Source organism: Pongo pygmaeus, chromosome 2 (assembly GCF_028885625.2).
Source record: "Pongo pygmaeus isolate AG05252 chromosome 2, NHGRI_mPonPyg2-v2.0_pri, whole genome shotgun sequence".
NCBI classification, from domain to species: Eukaryota; Metazoa; Chordata; class Mammalia; order Primates; family Hominidae; genus Pongo; species Pongo pygmaeus.
In genome coordinates this window covers 146,700,516-146,718,696 of record NC_085930.1, presented here as the reverse complement: position 1 = coordinate 146,718,696, position 18,181 = coordinate 146,700,516, and the positions used below count along the sequence as shown (strand labels likewise).

Sequence of the window (18,181 nt, the reverse complement as noted above, 5' to 3'; positions counted from 1 at the left end):
ATTTGCAAATGGTTTTCTCCCATTTTATAGGTTGCCTTTTACCCTGTTCATTGTGTGTTTTGATGCAGAATTTTCAATTTTTATGTAGTCACGTTTATCTATTTTTACTTTTATTGCCTGTGTTTTGGTGTCATTTCCAAGAAATCCTTGCCAAATCCAATGTTGTGAATATTTCCCCCATCTTTTCTTCCAAGAGTTTTATAGCTTTAGGTCTTATATTTAGGTCTTTGATCCAGTTTGAGTTAAATTTTGTATATGTTGTAAGGTGGGGAGGGGGGAGGTCAAATTTCGCTATTCTGGACATGGATATCAAGTGTTCCTAACACCACGTATTGAAGAGACTGTCCTTTTCCCATTGAATGGTCTTAACACCCTTGTTGAAAATCATGTGACCATATATGCAATTTTTATTTCTGGGGTCTCTATTCTACTCCATGGGTCTACGTGTCTGTCTTTATACTAGTACTACACTATTTTGACTATTATAGCTTTGTCATAAATTTTGAAATCAGGAAGCATGAGACCTTCAGTTTTGTTTTTCTTTTTCAAGATTGTTTTGGCTATTCAGGGTCCCTTGAGATTCCATATGAATTTTAGGATAGATTTTGCTATTCCTGCAAAAAATGTTGGGATTTTGATAGAGATTGCATTACATTTATAGATTATTTTGGGTAGTATTTACATCTTAACAATACTAAGTCTTTCAATCCATGATCACATGATGTGTTTCCATTTATTGGTGTCTTCTTTAATTTTTTCCAGCAATGTTTTGAAGTTTTTAGTGTACAAATGTTTTGTTTGCTTGGTTTGGTGTGTTATTATCTTATTCCTTTTGATGTTGTTATAAGTGGGATTGTTTTCTTAATTTTTTAAATTATTATTATACTTTAAGTTTTAGGGTACATGTGCACAATGTGCAGGTTAGTTACATATGTATACATGTGCCATGCTGGTGTGCTGCACCCATTAACTCGCCATTTAGCATTAGGTATATCTCCTAATGCTATCCCTCCCCACTCTCCCCACCCCACAACAGTCCCCAGAGTGTGTTGTTCCCCTTCCTGTGTCCGTGTGTTCTCATTGTTCAATTCCCATCTATGAGTGAGAACATGCGGTGTTTGGTTTTTTGTCCTTGTGATAGTTTACTGAGAATGATGATTTCCAATTTCGTCCATGTCCCTACAAAGGACATGAACTCATCATTTTTTATGGCTGCATAGTATTCCATGGTGTATATGTGCCACATTTTCTTAATCCGGTCAATCATTGTTGGACATTTGGGTTGGTTCCAAGTCTTTGCTATTGTGAATAGTGCTGCAATAAACATACGTGTGCATGTGTCTTTATAGCAGCATGATTTATAGTCCTTTGGGTATATACCCAGTAATGGGATTACTTTTTACTGGGTACTTTACTTTTACTGGGTACTTTTACTGGGTATTTTATACCCAGTAATGGGATTACTTTTTACTGGGTACTTTACGTTTACTGGGTACTTTTACTGGGTACTTTATACCCAGTAATGGGATTACTTAATTTCTTTTTCAGATTGTTCATTATTAATGTATAGAAATGCAACTGATTTTTGTGTGTTGATTTTGTATCCTTTAACTTTGCTGAATCCATTTATTAGTTCTAACAGTGAGCTATTCTTAGTCATGGAAATTTTATCATATGTTTTACCATCTTGCAAGACACAGATACTCTGATTATTTTTCTCTTTTAGAATTTTATATTGGCTATTTTTCAAATTTGAAATTACATCACATTCTTGTGAGGCCATCCCAATCTCTACATATGGATGAATGCGTGGAATGCTCTGACAGGTAGGTACCTTCATGAATTCTAATTAGAAATCTTTTTGAAGTTGAGTCTTGAACCTTAGTTGTGGGCATCTTCTGAATACTTCTAAGTAGAAAGTCTCATTTCTCGCAATTCTTCCTGTTCTGGATTCTCATTAGGCTAGTTCTCTGTAATGCAGGAGTATAGTCCCTGGTAATGTGAGGTAGCATTGTGCTATAGGCTGTTAACAAAAAATTTTGCAGTTGACCCAAGGTTGCTAACTTTTCTTTTGCCAAGTCAGCACATAAAGTATGCAACAATCACCATCATTTTATAAAGGACACTTTAATACTGGGAGAGTAAGAAGATAAGACTCTCCAAGAATGGACAGTTGGCCCCATATTTGTCTTAGACAAATGAAAATTCAGCAATGGACCAGCTCTGGCCCACAGCCTAGCACTTGGGAGTTGCTGCACTGGTTTGTGTCTTTGGACCATACCAGCTCTTCCCTTCCATGACTGCATGGTTCAATATAAAAAGAGAAAATTTAATTAGCTATATTTTCTGAGGTAAACTGAAGAATGTCCTGAACTTATGCATATAGGGATGACATTGATTGGAAATGTATAATAGGTTTATAGTTACAACCTGAAAGAGGTTTTTATCACCTGAAAACCTGAGCCCACAATTTAGGAAGTAGAAGATGCTTTGGTCTTGTGGCTGGAACCTAGTAGTGGTGTGTAACTGAGATAAAGATTAAGACCATTTTCAGCTTTAGAAAATCCAAAGTGAATTACATATTTATAATAAGCTGACTCACATGCTATAACCAAATTCTAGGCTTTTAGGGAATCTAAGTAAAGTAACCTCTAAAATCAACAGAGCATCAAGTGTGATTCTGCACTTTCTTCTCTTCCCCGTGTCTCTCATTGCCAGTTTCTTCTTTCTTTCTTTTTTTTTTTTTTTTGAGATGGAGTCTTGCTCTGTTGCACAGGCTGGAGTGCAGTGGCCTGATCTCAGCTGACTGCAACCTCTGCCTCCTGTGTTCAAGTAATTCTCCTGCCTCAGCCTCCTGAGTAGCTAGGATTACAGGCATGCGCCACCATGCCCAGTTAATTTTTGTATTTTTAGTACAGATGGGGTTTCACCATGGTGGCCAGGCTGGTCTCGAACTCCTGACTTCAGGTGATCCACCTGCCTTGGCCTCCCAAAGTGCTGGGATTACAGGTGTGAGCCACCGTGCTTGGCCTCACTGCCAGTTTCTGAGGGGAGCTGCGAAGGTCTGCTAAATCCTCTCCAGGCTTAGGTGGAAAGGATGTGGAAGGAATTGTCCTGCACCTGTATGGCCTTCTCTACATCTGTGTTCATGCTTGTGTCTGTTACAAAAGGTTGCAAGCCTGTCTCCCTGCTGGATGTAAAGATGCAGGCTCAATGTTTAGCATAGTCAACAGAAAACAGAGCTGCCAGTGGAGACACTAACATTTGTTAAGTTCTTTAGGAAGGAGGTGTCTCTGATGCTTATATCACTTGCATCTGCCCATAGCAGACACTCATCATCTGATAAGCTGAACTGGGCCAATTCCAAGGCAGTAATCGTGCCAGGAGTGTCTTCATGCATTATTCCACCTAATGACAAGACAAGCGAGAAGAGCTAACTTAAGCAGGGAGCCAGAAAGAAAAATGTTTCAAAGGATTAGAGAGGACTTTAAGTAAAGCTCAGAGGGTGGGAAATATAAGGACCTGATCCAGAAAAGACGCGATGAGCTGAATTGTTCTTCCATTGGCAATAGCTGACCATTGTTAGGCTTTTGTGGAAGAGGAAGCTGCATTTTGTACTCAATAATCTATCAGTGCAATGGATCAAATGATTGGTATGAAAGAATAGAGAAGTGCCCATTGATTCTGCGATTCTGACCTCAATCAGGGATCTTAGAGAGGAGATCAGTGAGAACTTAGACCACATAGCTGATCACTAAGGGTTCGTTGAACTCACAGATCCAACGGCCTTTTCTTTGGTAAATTGAGCATGATAGTCACATGGAGGGAGTGCTTTGGGTTCCCTGAGTGAAGGTGATGGGTTGGTTTAAAAGCTGCCACTGCTTCGGTTTTATTTTGAGCATGTCCAGCCAACAGGTGCCTTCCACACGGTGGCACTGTGGGCCACAAAGTGAATGGCTACACAGACACTTTTTAATGACAGGCTAACTTCACTGTAAGAAATAAGTGGGGCTCCTCCAGCCTGCACCACCACTCATGGTTTGGCAGGACTTGATGAATTGTCTTATTCATCCAGGCAACTCTCCCATGATTAAAAAACAAAACAAAACACAAAACCCCCAACATTTAAAGATAGAAAATGGAGCAGGACAGGGTGTGGCCTCTTTTGCTTTCCTGCATACTCTTGTGTTGGCAAGGCCCAGCTGAGGTCCTTGCACAGAAAAGGCAATCAACAAATATTGATGGGTTTCACAACCTGTACCTGCACTCAAGGAGCCTCACTATTAGGAGCTTTTCCCCAGCCTGGAAATATCCAGCATGCATGGCAATCCCACACTGAAGGATCCTTATGACCCTGTTGCTTCCTCAGCTGCTGTACCATTTCTGTCATTTTGTTTATAGATATATCTAATTGATTTGTCTATACCGGCTGAATCCTTTTCCTCATTCTGCCAGTTTCTTATATATATTCACTCTTAACCGAATCTGAGCTTTGGCTCACATGCCTTTGAACTGCCCTTGAACTATTCCTCACTCCCCAACTTCCCAGCATATATGCATACCACCACTGTTTATTTTCTTTCTTTCTTTTCGTTTCTTTCCTTTTTTTTTGAAACAAGGTCTTGCTCTGTTACCCGGGCTAGAGTGCGGTAGTGCAATCACAGCTCACTGCAGCCTCAACCTCCCAGGCTCAAGAGATCCTCCTGCCCCAGCCTCCTGAGTAGCAGGGACCACAGATCCAGATAATTTTTTATTTTTTATAGAGATGGGGGTCTCCCTATGTTGCCCAGGATGGTCTTGAACTCCTGGGCTCAAGTAATCCTCCCATCTGAGCTTCCTAAGGTGCTAGGATTATAGGTGTGCACCACTGTGCCTAGCCCCACCACAATTTTCATTATCTCTGCCATCATCACTACCACCTCCACCTCCACCACCATCATCACCACCATCATCACCATCATCACCACCACTACCTCCTCCACCTCCACATCCACCACTACCATCACTACCATCATTTCACTACCACCACCACCACAACCACCACCTCCACCACTACCACTAACACCTCCACATCTACCACCATCACTACCATCACTCCCTTACCACCATCACTACGTCTACCACCACCACAACCACCACCTCCACCACAACCACTTCCACCTCCACCACCATAGCTATTACCACCTCCTCTACTACCGCTATTACCATTATTACCACCCTCTTAACTACCACCACCACCATCACTACCACCACCTCCACAAACACCATCTCCATATATTTATGCAAGTAATCTGAACATTGTTGCCTATTTGTGAAAGCAGCTTCCATTGTAGAATGGGTGAAAGAAACTGAAGATGGAGGACAGGAGCTCCAATTAAAATCCTAGCAGCCACAAACTTGTTTTATGACCTTGGGAAAGTCATGGAACCTTTTGTTTTCTCATCTGTGAAGTGAGGAGGCTATCAGAGTCAGTCCCCTAGACTTACAGCATATATAATTCCATGAATGCTGCAGGCTTTAGAAATTCACTTTTACTTTTAAAAAGGTTAGTCAATTTACTAATTATAACCTGAAACTCTTTTTGATATTTAAAAAATCCTCTTGCTTTTTCTTTGTTCTTTGAAAATTTAGAGCTGCCTCATTTCATAATGCCTGAAGCCTATATTTATAATCAGCATCTATTTCATGGTTCCAAGCCGTTTTTCACATAATTGTCTTTTTTTTTTTTTTTGCTTTAGAATTAGTTCTTTTGTGGCTAATGTATAGCAGAAACAAAATGACTTTAGAAAAAGCCCTTCAGGAATTACGAAGTTCACTGCTATATCATTAGGGGCCCACGCAGCTCTGCGACAGAACTCGGTCTTAGAAGGGGAAGGCAGCCCTGTTCTGGGAGACAGAGGCAGGGGGTGTGTACAGATCTGCAGTGGGCGCAGATGGTGGTTTGAGGGTGGCCTGGAAGAAGCCAGAAATGGTAGTCTGGACTTCAGAGAGGAGAGGGATGAGGTGTGTCCAGGGAGGTCTGCAGGGGGCAGTAAATCACAGAGCACAGGGAGGATGAGCGCGGAGGGTGCAGGTGACAGCTCTGTTGCTACGTGGGGCACTCTAGGCCCTCTGGCAGGAAACGTCAGTTTACCTAGGACCCACAGATTAGTAGATCTAGGTGCATTTGGGCTTCACATGTCATGCTGGTGACATCATTGCTTACTTGCGATGCTGAGTCACATGTCAGCCTCCTGTGGATGCTGGCTTCCAACGACTCCCTCTAATCTTGTTGCTGTGCTTTGTTGTTGAGACCAAATACAAATCCTACCCAGAGTATGCAGAGAATCTGAATGATAATGTTCTGGTCTTGTTAAATTTGCCATTTGAAATTTCATAATGTAAATGTAGCATGACACATCTACCAATCATGTCTTCTCTTGGACTTTTTAGGCCTTAACCCCCACATTCCTAGAATGTGATTTCTTTCAATGTTGACATACCCCTGCCTTCCACACACAGCCACCTGCAGGCCGGCTAGGCAAAAGGCCTGTGGATGGAGTGAGAAGAGCAAGATATGTCCATTGTGCAAGGCATGCCCAAACGTTTTCCACCATGGCTTAAAACTGAAGCTGGAGAGCATGATGTCACCATGTCAGCTGGAGGCAAGAAAGGACATTGGTTGGAAGGGACCACTGGTGTTGCAGAACAACAGTCTTGAAGGCTTTCGGAGGCTATGGCTGAGACCACCCCCAGAGGCCTGCTTCATATGTGGCATGAAGCCCTTGAGGTGTGGGGAGACTGCCTTGGGAGTCAGAGCTGGGCACGCACAAGGTGAACGATGCCTGCTGTCATTGGATGTCATAGACCTGAGGCAGCACTGTGAACAGAACATGGAAGGGTGAGAGTGGATGCATGGGTCCACACATGTGACAATGGGCTTTTGATAGCCCAGAGTTATGAACTTATTCTGTGAAAAGTGTGAGTGAGAATCACCCTAAGTCAGAACTTCAGCACCATTTTAGGTGCCCATACCCTAGGATGCACATCCTGGGATTCGTACTCTGGGATCCACACCTTGGGATCTCACCCTGGTAAGCCTACCTCCCCTTTGTCTTTCTCAAGCCACAAGTGAGTGGTGCTGCCACAGGGTTCTCCATCTAAGGCACGTCTACCTGGGGTATCAATTTTATTTGAATATCTGAGGGGATAAAAGTTAAGCATTTTAACTGGTAAATAACTTTAACCTTAAACAGTTACAACAGATATAGATATATTTTGGAGCAGAATGCAACATGCACAATACTTCATACTTAGAGCTGTCCACTTGAGTCCTGGCTCTGATGGCCTTGCAAGGACATAGGCTATTTCCTCTATGTATTTTTTTAAAAATTTATTATCATTATTAACATATAATTCATATAACATAACTTCAGCACGTTAAGGTATACAATTCAGTAGTTTTCAATATATTCATAATGTTGTGCAACTATCCCCACTGTTCCCCTGTGTTTAAGGTGTCCTTTCATGGAAAGGTTCAGGAAGTGCTGCCTGCCGATGCCACTCTGCCTCCAGAGTGGAATTTGCAGCATCAGTGACAGGAGATAGGGAAAAACTTTTATTAGAGGAGGACTGGGTGTCATGGGGCTGCATTTTCAGCTCCTATCAAGTCCTTCCACGTAGGCAACTCTCCTTCTTTCTATTTGAGAGGCAGACCATTGCTTCGTGTGAGAGCTTGAGTATTCATGCTGTGCTGTGTGGATTATCACCCGAAGAAACAAGGATGGAGTTTTCCTGCCATCGACATCACTGACTCACAAAAGACAGCTTAGAAACTGTGAAGACTCCTGAGAGACTAGAAGGGGCTGGATTTGCTTTTAATCAGGTTTCAATGCAGAGACGGGTGTCCTGTCAATTCCCTTATTCAGAGACACATTTTTTGTGGCATTAATAAACAAAGTCAGCATTCCCTGGAGACCAACAAAAGCCTGATCCAATGTGAGTTTGTGCCTTTCTGTAAAGATTTGTGGTGGGATTCCAGGCGGTATAAATAATGGTCTTCTACTCACTGCAGATACCTTGGCTATTCCTGGGGGCCAGATCCTTGGTTATGTTTTTGTTTTAAATCACATTTTATGCAAATTCACAGGCAGGCTCAAACAATGGCGAGTCCTCTTGTCATTCCTGGCCAGTAGCTCAGCTGAATGAAGATTCAGGAGTAGAAAAGAAGTCTCTGAACTTGCCTCTGCTTTGAGATTTTCTTATCTTGCAGATTCTCCTGAGATTTTTGCGACAACCATATACCTTCTCAAAGCCATATAGCAAAGTCTTGCTAGCTTAGATCCTAAATTTCATAATACACACCCATTGCAAGTTCCAAGAATTCACTGTATCAGAAAATAGCTCCTGCCTCTTTGAGAAATGGTAATTTTTTACGTAGCTCTGAATAACATAGCTATTCTTCATAGACCACATACTGTGTGCTAGATGCTTTATGCATTATCTTTAATCCTCACAACAACCTTGCAAAATAGGTATTAGCCTCTGTTGACTAGGCTGCTGAGGCTAAGACAGGTTAGTAACTGGCCTGCTTTCACACACTGGGCTAGGAAGTGCCCTGCCTCAAAATTTCCCAAGACACCCTCCCCAGCCTGTGAACCATACTTCTCAATTGGTCTCATGTCAGGAGAGTTGAAACATGGGCTTCGAGTCAGACAGACATGATTCAGATCCTAGCACCAGTAACTACTAGATGAATGACTGGGCAAGTCATGTAACCTCCCCAAGCCTCAGTTTCCTCAGCTGTAACTGTGATACAGATGCTTTGGGAGGTAGTTATGGGAATGGAATGAGATAAATGCTTCCAAGTCCCCAGAATGGCATTAGCACATTGCATAGCCGACCAGAATCTCGACAAATGATCCTTCTCTTTTCTTCCTTATTCATCTTTATACCTGTTGTGGCACCTGGCACAAAATAGGTACTCAAAGAAATATTTGTGGAAGTAAATTCAAAGGATTCTCCATGACCTTGTTTCATACAGACATCATGAAGTGGGACCCTCTCCAAAAGCTCCCTGGAAGAACAAAAGAAGTTTTGAAGCATGTCAAAGCTACTCATGGTTACAATCTTTAGGATGAGGCAGACAGACAAAAATAATGCTAAAAATAACAATAGCACTAACATTCTGAAGTAAAATTTACTAGGTGGAGTGCTGTTGCTCTTCAAGGAACAGCAGTAGTTGAGGATTGTCAAGTACCCTGAAGCACAAGGGACAATAAATGTGACAAGAACAGCTCCTGGGTTTGGGGGATTATTCAACAACGATTAGATTGGTTAGAGAGAGTGCACTTTTGTATGTGTGTCCTTGCTTAAGAGTAGAGAAAATAAAATATAAGATTTTTGAATATTTAACATGGGGTGTTAGAGTGAATGCATTTTCACTGATGCAGGGAGTGTTTGGCCGAGGTCCATCTCAGAAAGGAATTCAAGAGGGCAAACATGTGGCATGTGTACTGCTGGTTCCCAGTCAGTCCTGTGACAGGCATTGCCAATTGATCATGACAATCTTCCATTCCTGAGTCCTCCTCAGCATAGTCAGTTGGAATTGGCCTGAGTTGGCATTTAAGATCAAACAATTTGTCGTCCCTGGCTCCAAAAAGGAACACTTGTATGCATTTAGTACCTGAGATTCAAAGACTCCCTCCTCAGGAGGCTTCCTTTGGTCTCCTGACATGGCCAGGTCATGGCACCAAAGCTACTAGCACCTTTCACTATGCCACAGAGATTTTAGTGAAATAGCCATATATATATATAACTTTTTTAAACTACTTTTTGCAATGTGTATGCCCTGGAACTCAGACATGAGTCTATGCACACTAGCTTAGAGGGCAATAGAAGTATCCCTCATCCCTACTCAAACTTGTTCTTTTTCACTTTTCTTCTCATGAGTTGGGACTTCCCAGGACGTTGTTCATTCCTTATGTTTTCTGAGTCCACAAAACCCACATGACACATTGGATATTTCTGTGGGAGTTGGACCTACACATGATCTTTAATGGAGGCCTGGCCTGGATGTCCATGTTTTGATTCAGATGCATTGGCTTTAAGTAATAGTAAATCCCAACTGAAATTGACTTAAGCAATAAAGAAACTTACTACACATAAGGCCGGGCGCGGTGGCTCAAGTCTGTAATCCCAGCACTTTGGGAGGCCGAGGTGAGTGAATCACCTGAGGTCAGGAGTTTGAGACCTGCCTGGCCAACATGGTGAAACCCCGTCTCTACTAAAAATACAAAAATTAGCTGGGCGTGGTGGCATGTGCCTGTATTCCCAACTGCTTGGGAAGCTGAGGCAGGAGAATGGCTTGAACCCAGAAGGTGGAGGATGCAGTGAGCCGAGATCACGTCACTGCACTCCGGCCTGGGTGGCAGAGCGAGACTCTGACTCAAAAAAAAAAAAAAAAACAAAAAAAAACTTACCACACATTATAAAAAGTTCAGAGGCAGGGTGTTGTCAGGTGAGGAACATAAAGTAGAGCTCTGGCTCCATTTCCCTAGGCTTCTTTTGTTCTACCTTCATCCATGTTGGTTCATCTTTGGGCTGCAGTATTCCAATGTATCACATGTAGTCATGAGAATGCTTAGATGGAGGAAGAAGGTGTGCACGTGTGTGTGTGTGTGTGTGTGTGTATGTTTCCAAGGATGGAGCTGCCTCTTTTGTTGTCTGTTCATTAAGAGTGAAGAAGTTTTCCCTTCAATGAAGAAGTGCTGGAATCTTTCCTTTTTGAACCACTAGTCAAAACTGGGTCATGTGCTCTTACAAAACTCACCATAATCTTGCCATATGATGTAGCCATCATGCTCCTTGGTATTTACACAAAGGAATTGAAAACTTACCTCCACACAAAATCCCACACATAGATGTTTATAGCAGATTTGTTCTTAGCTGCCAAAACTTGGAAGCAACCAAGATGTCCTTCAGTAGGCGAGTGGATAAAGAATTGTATTACATCCAGACAATGGAATGCTATTCAGTACTAAAGAGAAATGAGTTATCAAGCCATGAAAAGACATGAAGAAATCGTAAATGCATATTATGAACTGGAAGTAGCTAGTCTGAAAAGGCTACATACGGTATGATCCCTCCTATATGACATTCTGGGAAAGGCAAAACTACGGAGACAGTAAAAAGATCAGTGGTTGCCAGGGGTTGGGGAAAAGGCAGAGCATAGAAGATTTTTATGGCAATGAAGCCACTCTGTATGATACTACAATGGTGGATATGTGTCATCACACATTTGTTGAAACCCATGGAATGTACAGCAACAAGAGCGAATCCTGTCAACTCTGGTGATAATGATGTGTCAATGTAGGTTCATCGGTTGTAACAAAGGTACCACTCTGTGGGGGATGTTGAAAATGGGGGAGTCTATGCACCTGTGTGTATGTGAGGAATCTCTGTACCTTCCTTTCAATTTTGCTGTAAGCTTAAACTGCTTTAAAAAAATAAAGACTTAGAAAGAAACTGGGTCATGTGCTCCATCCCCTAAACCACTCACTGGTAAGGGGAATGGGACACCATGACTTAGGCAAATCAGAATATACCCCTTGAGCCGAGGATAGTGCCACAGGAGGGAGGGGTTGATTTACAATATTAATAAGAAAAAAGTGATAGTGATGGTGGAATGGATGTTGAGTAGGCAAGCCAACAGTTCTTGCTTCACAGGGAAAGAGCTGATTGGATCAGAGGTGGACTCTTGAGAGAGGGGATCTCTCTTCAGAGAGGGGTGGCAGACATTTCATTGGCTAGTGGTCAATCAGATTTTCTCTCTTGAGAGAATTTAAACTAAGAGAAACATAGACTTTGCTTAGGCAGTAGTAGAAGCTTGAATTAGAAGTTCACACAGAATTGGATCTGGGTGGGGCAACCGTTGTTAGTTGATGAGTAAGCACTTGGCAGGGACAGCCAAAATCTTGGAGTGGGTTTTCTGTTCCTTGCATATGAAAATACTTGACCAGGGTATTCATAGATGTATGCATCTTAGGGTGAGCATAGCTTACATTTAATCTGGGCCCTCTTCCCACCCAGTATATGCATCTTTGCAGTTCTCAAACTAATGAAGCCATTTCTGATGGGTAAATAACACTAAAACTAAGATGATGACTGCTATTCAAGGCCCACCTGCTCTTGAGTGTCTGGATAGAATCCTCAGTGACATTTGCATGAGATTCCCCACCTAATAAGGTCAACAGGATCTCCAGTTCCTTAGGTCTGACCCCTTTTTGCTAGGAGAATCCTGAGTGGCTTACACATTAAGATCATGATGACAGCTGGAATTTCCAGTATCTTCTATGCTGGTCCCATGAAGGCTTTGATCACAGTTGCTGTTGCTACTCTTTATCTTGCCCTTACTTTGGAATGATGATTTAGCTGGGTGTAAAATTCTAGCTTGACAGTTGTCTTCCTTCTGATCTTCGAAGAAATGATTACAAAGTCTTCTGTCATTTTTTTGGTACTGATGTCAGTCTCATTGCCATGGATATGTAATACATATTTTTTTTCGTATTTTAAGATGTTCTTTTTATTGTTGATATTCTCCATTTTCACTAGAGTGTAGCTAAGCATGGTTTAATACTTCTCAGGAGACAGAGTGTTTTCAATACTGGAACATATGTCTTCAAGTCTGGAGACATTTCCTCTCCTTATTCTGACTATTCTCCTTTCTTGGAACCTGAATTAAATGCATGTTATGAAGTTCCCCATCCTGTGTGTCATGTCTCCAAAGCCTCTTCAGTCATCGTATCTCTTTCCTTTTCATATTGGGTCATTTCTTTGACTTGCTCTCCTCAGTCACTATTGCTGTGTCTAGTCCACTATTTAACTTATCTGTGTTTCTTGTATCAGTGTCTATATTTTAGATTTCCAGCATTTTTATTTGGTTTATTTTAAAATCCCACATGTTCCTCCATCCCCCCACCACACGATTCTTTATGTTTTTGGACATTTTACATACGCTTATTTTACAGTCTCTTTTAGATTTTTCTATTAGCTATAGATATTGAGATGGGATTTCTCTTGGTTATTACATTGGGTGGTTTTCTCATCATTTTTTTTTTTTTTTCACATGCTGTCTAATTCTTGATAGTGAGCTTATCTTTAGTGAGAGGTGTTTTTGTATGGGGAGCTCGTGCATGTCCTGGGGTGTGGATGCATCCATAAGGAGTGCCTACTATGGGACTCAACAGTTTCACCTACTGCAGGCTAGTTTTTTCCTTTATTTCTTTAATTTTTAAAAAATTTGCTACATGGTTCATAGATGTTATATTTTAACAGCAAAGTTTCTTCATGTTTTTGTAAAATAGATATTTAATACATATTTGTTGACTAAGTGAATACAACTGAATCTTGAAAATATATTAAATGTATGAAACCCAATTTGGAGAACAATAACTGAACAGTTCTACTGTTCACAGAAAGAAGAGCTAGCTTCTATGAAGAAAAAAAGAGTGTTAAGGGGTTGCACGTAAGTGGAGGTGACTCATGTTCAGCCTGTTTTTGGAGCTTCCATTCCGTTGAAACATGAATCAAGGCAGAGCAGAAGAACTGAAGGGCAGTCAGCTACAGGATCTCACAACAGTGTCTTTACGCTCATTGTCTATCCCATCCTACTCTGCAAACCGTACCCTCACTAGCTGCTCTGGGATTAAATTGTCCACTGCAGGGGTCATAATAATTTCCTTGGGAGAATCTGGCCTAAAGACAGCTGCTTTGGAAAAGATTTTTCTTTCACATCCTGGAGGAAAATATGCCTGAAGGAAGACTAGAGTTGAACTATTTGCCATCAATGATGATGACTAATTGATAACTCTGTAATCCTTTTTAAAAAATAGGTTTTAGATGATTAAATGTAAACAGAGTAGTCTTAGTTTCATTTCTTTTAAAATCTTATCTCTGTACAACTTTCATATATATACACAGTTTCCCTGTTAACATCCTAGTGTGAAAAAGTTATTTTAGCAGATATTTTAAGTCAATCAACTCGATGTACTGGGCATAAAATTACATTTTTTGCTGTTATTCTTCCAGGAGTCTAGAAGTTTCTCATTTTTTAGCACATTCTGATTGAGAACCAAGGATTATGAAATTTCCTTTATTCTTACCAATACTCAATTCATCCATAAACACACAACAAAGAGACACACATATCACACAAAATATTCAATGTTAGCACACATAAAAAGAGAGATCAAAACATAAAAACAAATGTCTAACAAACTGATAGATTGGTGAGAAATATGAAGTGAAAGTCATCTTTTTTTTTTTTTTTTTTTTTTTTTTAGAAGATACTACCTCCTAGTATGAGGCAAGACATTCAGAGAATGACCATTGATGAATTCTTTGTCATTGGTACTGGCTTTGCTTATTATCTGGAGACCCGCTGAGAAATGCCTTTGACATATGGTGATTGTGAGGGAATTCTCATCCTGAAACTTTTCATGTCTATATTAAATATGTACAAAGTAACATTTTCAAAAGTATTTTTTCAATTCAGTTTACAAAGTTAAGATTTTCCTGCTTTAGTATTGGATTTAGAGACTGCCAAGACTTAGCTATTGCTGTTACCTACTTAATTCTACTGTCTTTCCTCTTTGTACGTATGGCAATATGTGCTTCTATAGGTGGATTCACACTCCCAGTTATGTGAGGCAATAGGAATGCTGACAGCTGCCCAGAACTGCTGTGATGGTGGAAGGTGAGGTGCAGTGCCTGACTGCCTCAAATTCTCAGGCTTTGAGTCTTGCATTACATCTAGTGATATCCAGTGTCCTATTCAACAAGGTCTATTTCTGATGCTCTTTATGTCTTCCTGCAGATCCTAGTTTTCATCTAGTATCATTTTCCCTCAGATTGAAGAACTCTTTTAGCATTCTTTTTAATAGTGAAGATTTTCTGGCAATGAATCTTCATGGTTTCCTTTTATCTGCAAACTATATTTTGCCTTCATTCTTGAAGTGTATTTGTACATTTTTTTTCTGTCAGCCCCTAAAAAATACCACTGTCTTCTGGCCTCAATTATTTTTCTTTTGATATTATCCTGCAAGTCCCTGAGGTTCTGTTTTTGCTAAAACTTTTTTCTCTATTTTTGGATAAATTCTAATGATCTATCTTCAAGTTAACTGATGATTTCCTCTGTTACCTCCACTTTGCTAAGTTCATACGTTTTTAAATTTCAGATTTTGTATTTTTAGTTTCAGAAGTTCTGTTTTCAAGAATAGTTTCCATTTCTTTGTGAGATTTCTTGTCTTTTTAGTCATTATTAGCATATTTTCTTTTATGTATTTGAGCATAGTTACAATAGTTGCTTTACAAATCCTCATCTGCTAATTCCAATGTCTGGGTTATCTTGGGGTCAGGTCTCCATTGATTACCTTTTCTCTTAAAAATAGGTCATGTCATGCACATGTCAGATAGTTTTGGATTGCGTCCTGGGTATTGTGAATATTATGTTTCAGAGACTCTAGATGCTCTTATAGTCTTCCAAAGAGTATTGATTTTTTTTGTTTGCTGGAGAAGACAATTAATTTGCTTCTACTCATACAGCAAACTTCGTGTCTTGGGGACATCTCAAGTCTCCATTCAGCTTTGGATCCTAAGTCAGCTGTTTGTAGTAAGCCCTATACTTGCATGGCTTAGGGTTTAATTAGAGACTCAGGGAGGGATTTTTATAGAAAACTTGGATCTTCTCCCTCTGAGTCTCTTTTTTCTAAGATTCTTTGCTCACCTTATAGTGGCTATAGTTGCCCTGAACTCTGTCTCATGGTTCTTCAGGCCAGAGAAACTGCAGATTTTCTAACAGATTTTAGGTACTTCATGCCACCTGACTTTGGCTTGTCCTTGGGCCAGAAGCCTCAAAAACGGGAATTTGCTTTATACCTTTCCTCTCTTTTAAATGTCAACTACCCTTCAGAATATGTCCGTCTTTGTTCACCCTCTAGTGGCTTCAAGTAGTTACTTTTTGTATTTTGTACAGAGTTTATATTTGTTATCTGCAGGAGGGTTAGCCTGGTGGGAGCTTACTAAGCCATACTGGAAGCTGAGTTCCTCCTGCCTAGTTTTTGTGTTAATTTCTGTGGAGTTTTGGCGTGTTACCAAAGAGGCCATGAAGGTCATTTGATGCCAACCCTCCAATAAATTCCTTATTGGGTTCTCTCTGCTCCATTGGCTGTACCTTTCTGCAGATGGATGGGGTGTGGCCCGTCTGCACAAAAGCTACTGGTGGGCGGGTTCTGCCAGCTGTCATAAGAAGACATAGTCACATTTGTTCACTGCTGACTTTTAAATTATCTCTATCTACATTCTGACTCCTCCGCCCCTCAACATTTTTTTTTTTTTTTGCGGCTGGACATTTTTGTTTTTCTTACTCTCTCTTAATTATGACTTAATTCTTAAGACTTGGGCAAACACTTCCAGTATCATAAGGGGCTTGCTGCCTGGTGGGGCAGCCTGTGCCCCACTGTGATACTTTATTCACCCTTCAGCCAGACTTCATCCTCCTTACCAGAGGCATTGCCGTGGCAACCTCCCTCCTCTGGGCAATAAGTATGGGCGGCAAAGTCCTACATGCTTAATATGTTTGATATTTTACCTTTCAAAACATTCTTTGGGGAAATTCAAGTTGGCCTGTCAAACAAAATAAATAAGCTTTTTATTGTCAACAAGGGCTAAGGGCAGCAGCTTTGATAACAGGGAAAGCTTGGACTGGTCAAAAACTCGAAACCAGAGTGAGCAGGTCACATCTAGTTCCACTTGAGATGAGAAAGGAATGGGAAACCTCTCAGTGCTGATGGAAACTGACTCAGATCCCAGATGCTGCTGGGGAAGCTCTAGCCTAAGGTGGCTGCTGGGATGAAGTGAGCCCTGGTCCAAACCCAACCTTGTAATGTTTGTGTAGCTGTCACCACTGGAGGGAACAGGTATTTCTCCTACAGACAGTCCACCTTGGGAGTGCTGGGGCTTTCCTTTCCCTTCTGGGTGGCATCACACCAGAGTCCTCTTTAGCCTGGAAGCCCTTAAGAGTGCACATATGTCACAGAACCCACTGAGAGCTTTGCAGAGGCTGAGGGACCGGGTAGCCCAATGTCCTCCCCCATCTCTGCCATCTGTCTATGCACTAGTTACAGAGACAGGCTTTTATTGGGCATTATTTAAAATTTGAGTGTTAAAAATTAAAAATTTACAATAAATTAAGTATTACGCTTCTTGGCTTCATTGGCAAATATTTTTTTCTTTAAACTAGATTTATATGAATTTCTCCCTATCTTTCTTTATTTTTCTCATTTGTGTTTTTCTTCCTTTTCTCTGTCTCTCTCTCTCCCTTTTTTTCTTCCTTCCATTTAAAAAAATGTAGTTATGAATTTATTTTGCCCATTTAATGGGATTTTTCTCTGGCATATTGGAAACAAAGTGAGGTGTGGAGTCAGACAAACCTGGTTGGAATCCACGCTTTTCTATTTATTAGCTATGTAGACTTGGCATAGCTGTCCCGGTTTGTTCAGGCTGAGAGGTTTTCTGGAACACAGGACTTTCAGTGCTGAACCTGGGACAGTCCTGGACAAACTGGGATGGTTGGTCACCTTACTTGGACAAGATACTTAGCCTCCCTGAGTCTCGGTTTCTTCACCTGTGAGCTGGGGATAATAATACCTGTCTCATGGGGGCTATTTTGAGGGTTGGAAATAGTGTAAGAAAAGGGCCTGAAACTATGTCTGTGACATTGTAGATTCTCAATAATCATAATGATAATGACAGCAATATTAACATTAATAATCATCTGTATTTTTTAAAGGCTCAGAGAGATTTTTTTCTGCCATCAATGCTTTTCTCTTTTTTCCTAATGTCTTTTCAAGGAGAAAAAGTTTATTTTGTTTTCTTCATTTTTATGTAAGCCTGGGTATTATGGTTTGAATGTTTGTCCCCTCCAAAACTCATGTTGAAACCTAATTCCCAATGTGGAAATAATGAGGAGTGGGGCCTCTAAGAGGTGATTGGGTCATGAGAACTTCACTGTCATGAATGGATTAATCCATTCATAGATTAAGAGACCAGTGAGTTAATGGATTAGTGGGTTATCACAGGAGTGGTACTGGTAGCTTTATAAGAAGAAGAGAGACTTGAGCTAGCACACTTGGCTCCCTCACCA

The 18,181-nt window shown here is 40.8% G+C and overlaps 1 protein-coding gene across 3 annotated transcripts in view; it reads left to right on the top strand.

The window, feature by feature from the left end:
* DZIP1L (DAZ interacting zinc finger protein 1 like) overlaps positions 1-18,181 on the top strand; it is a 97,391-nt gene that overhangs the window by 59,195 nt on the left and 20,015 nt on the right. The window contains exons 18-19 of one of the 3 annotated variants that reach the window (XR_010125761.1): positions 1,727-1,826; positions 6,502-18,181. The exon at positions 6,502-18,181 is cut by the window's right edge and continues 20,015 nt beyond it. The gene's annotated coding sequence lies outside the window, so the exon portion shown is untranslated. Of the gene's footprint in view, positions 1-1,726; positions 1,827-6,432 lie in introns of all 3 variants that reach the window. The other 2 variants (XR_010125762.1, XR_010125763.1) reach the window with 2 other exon arrangements.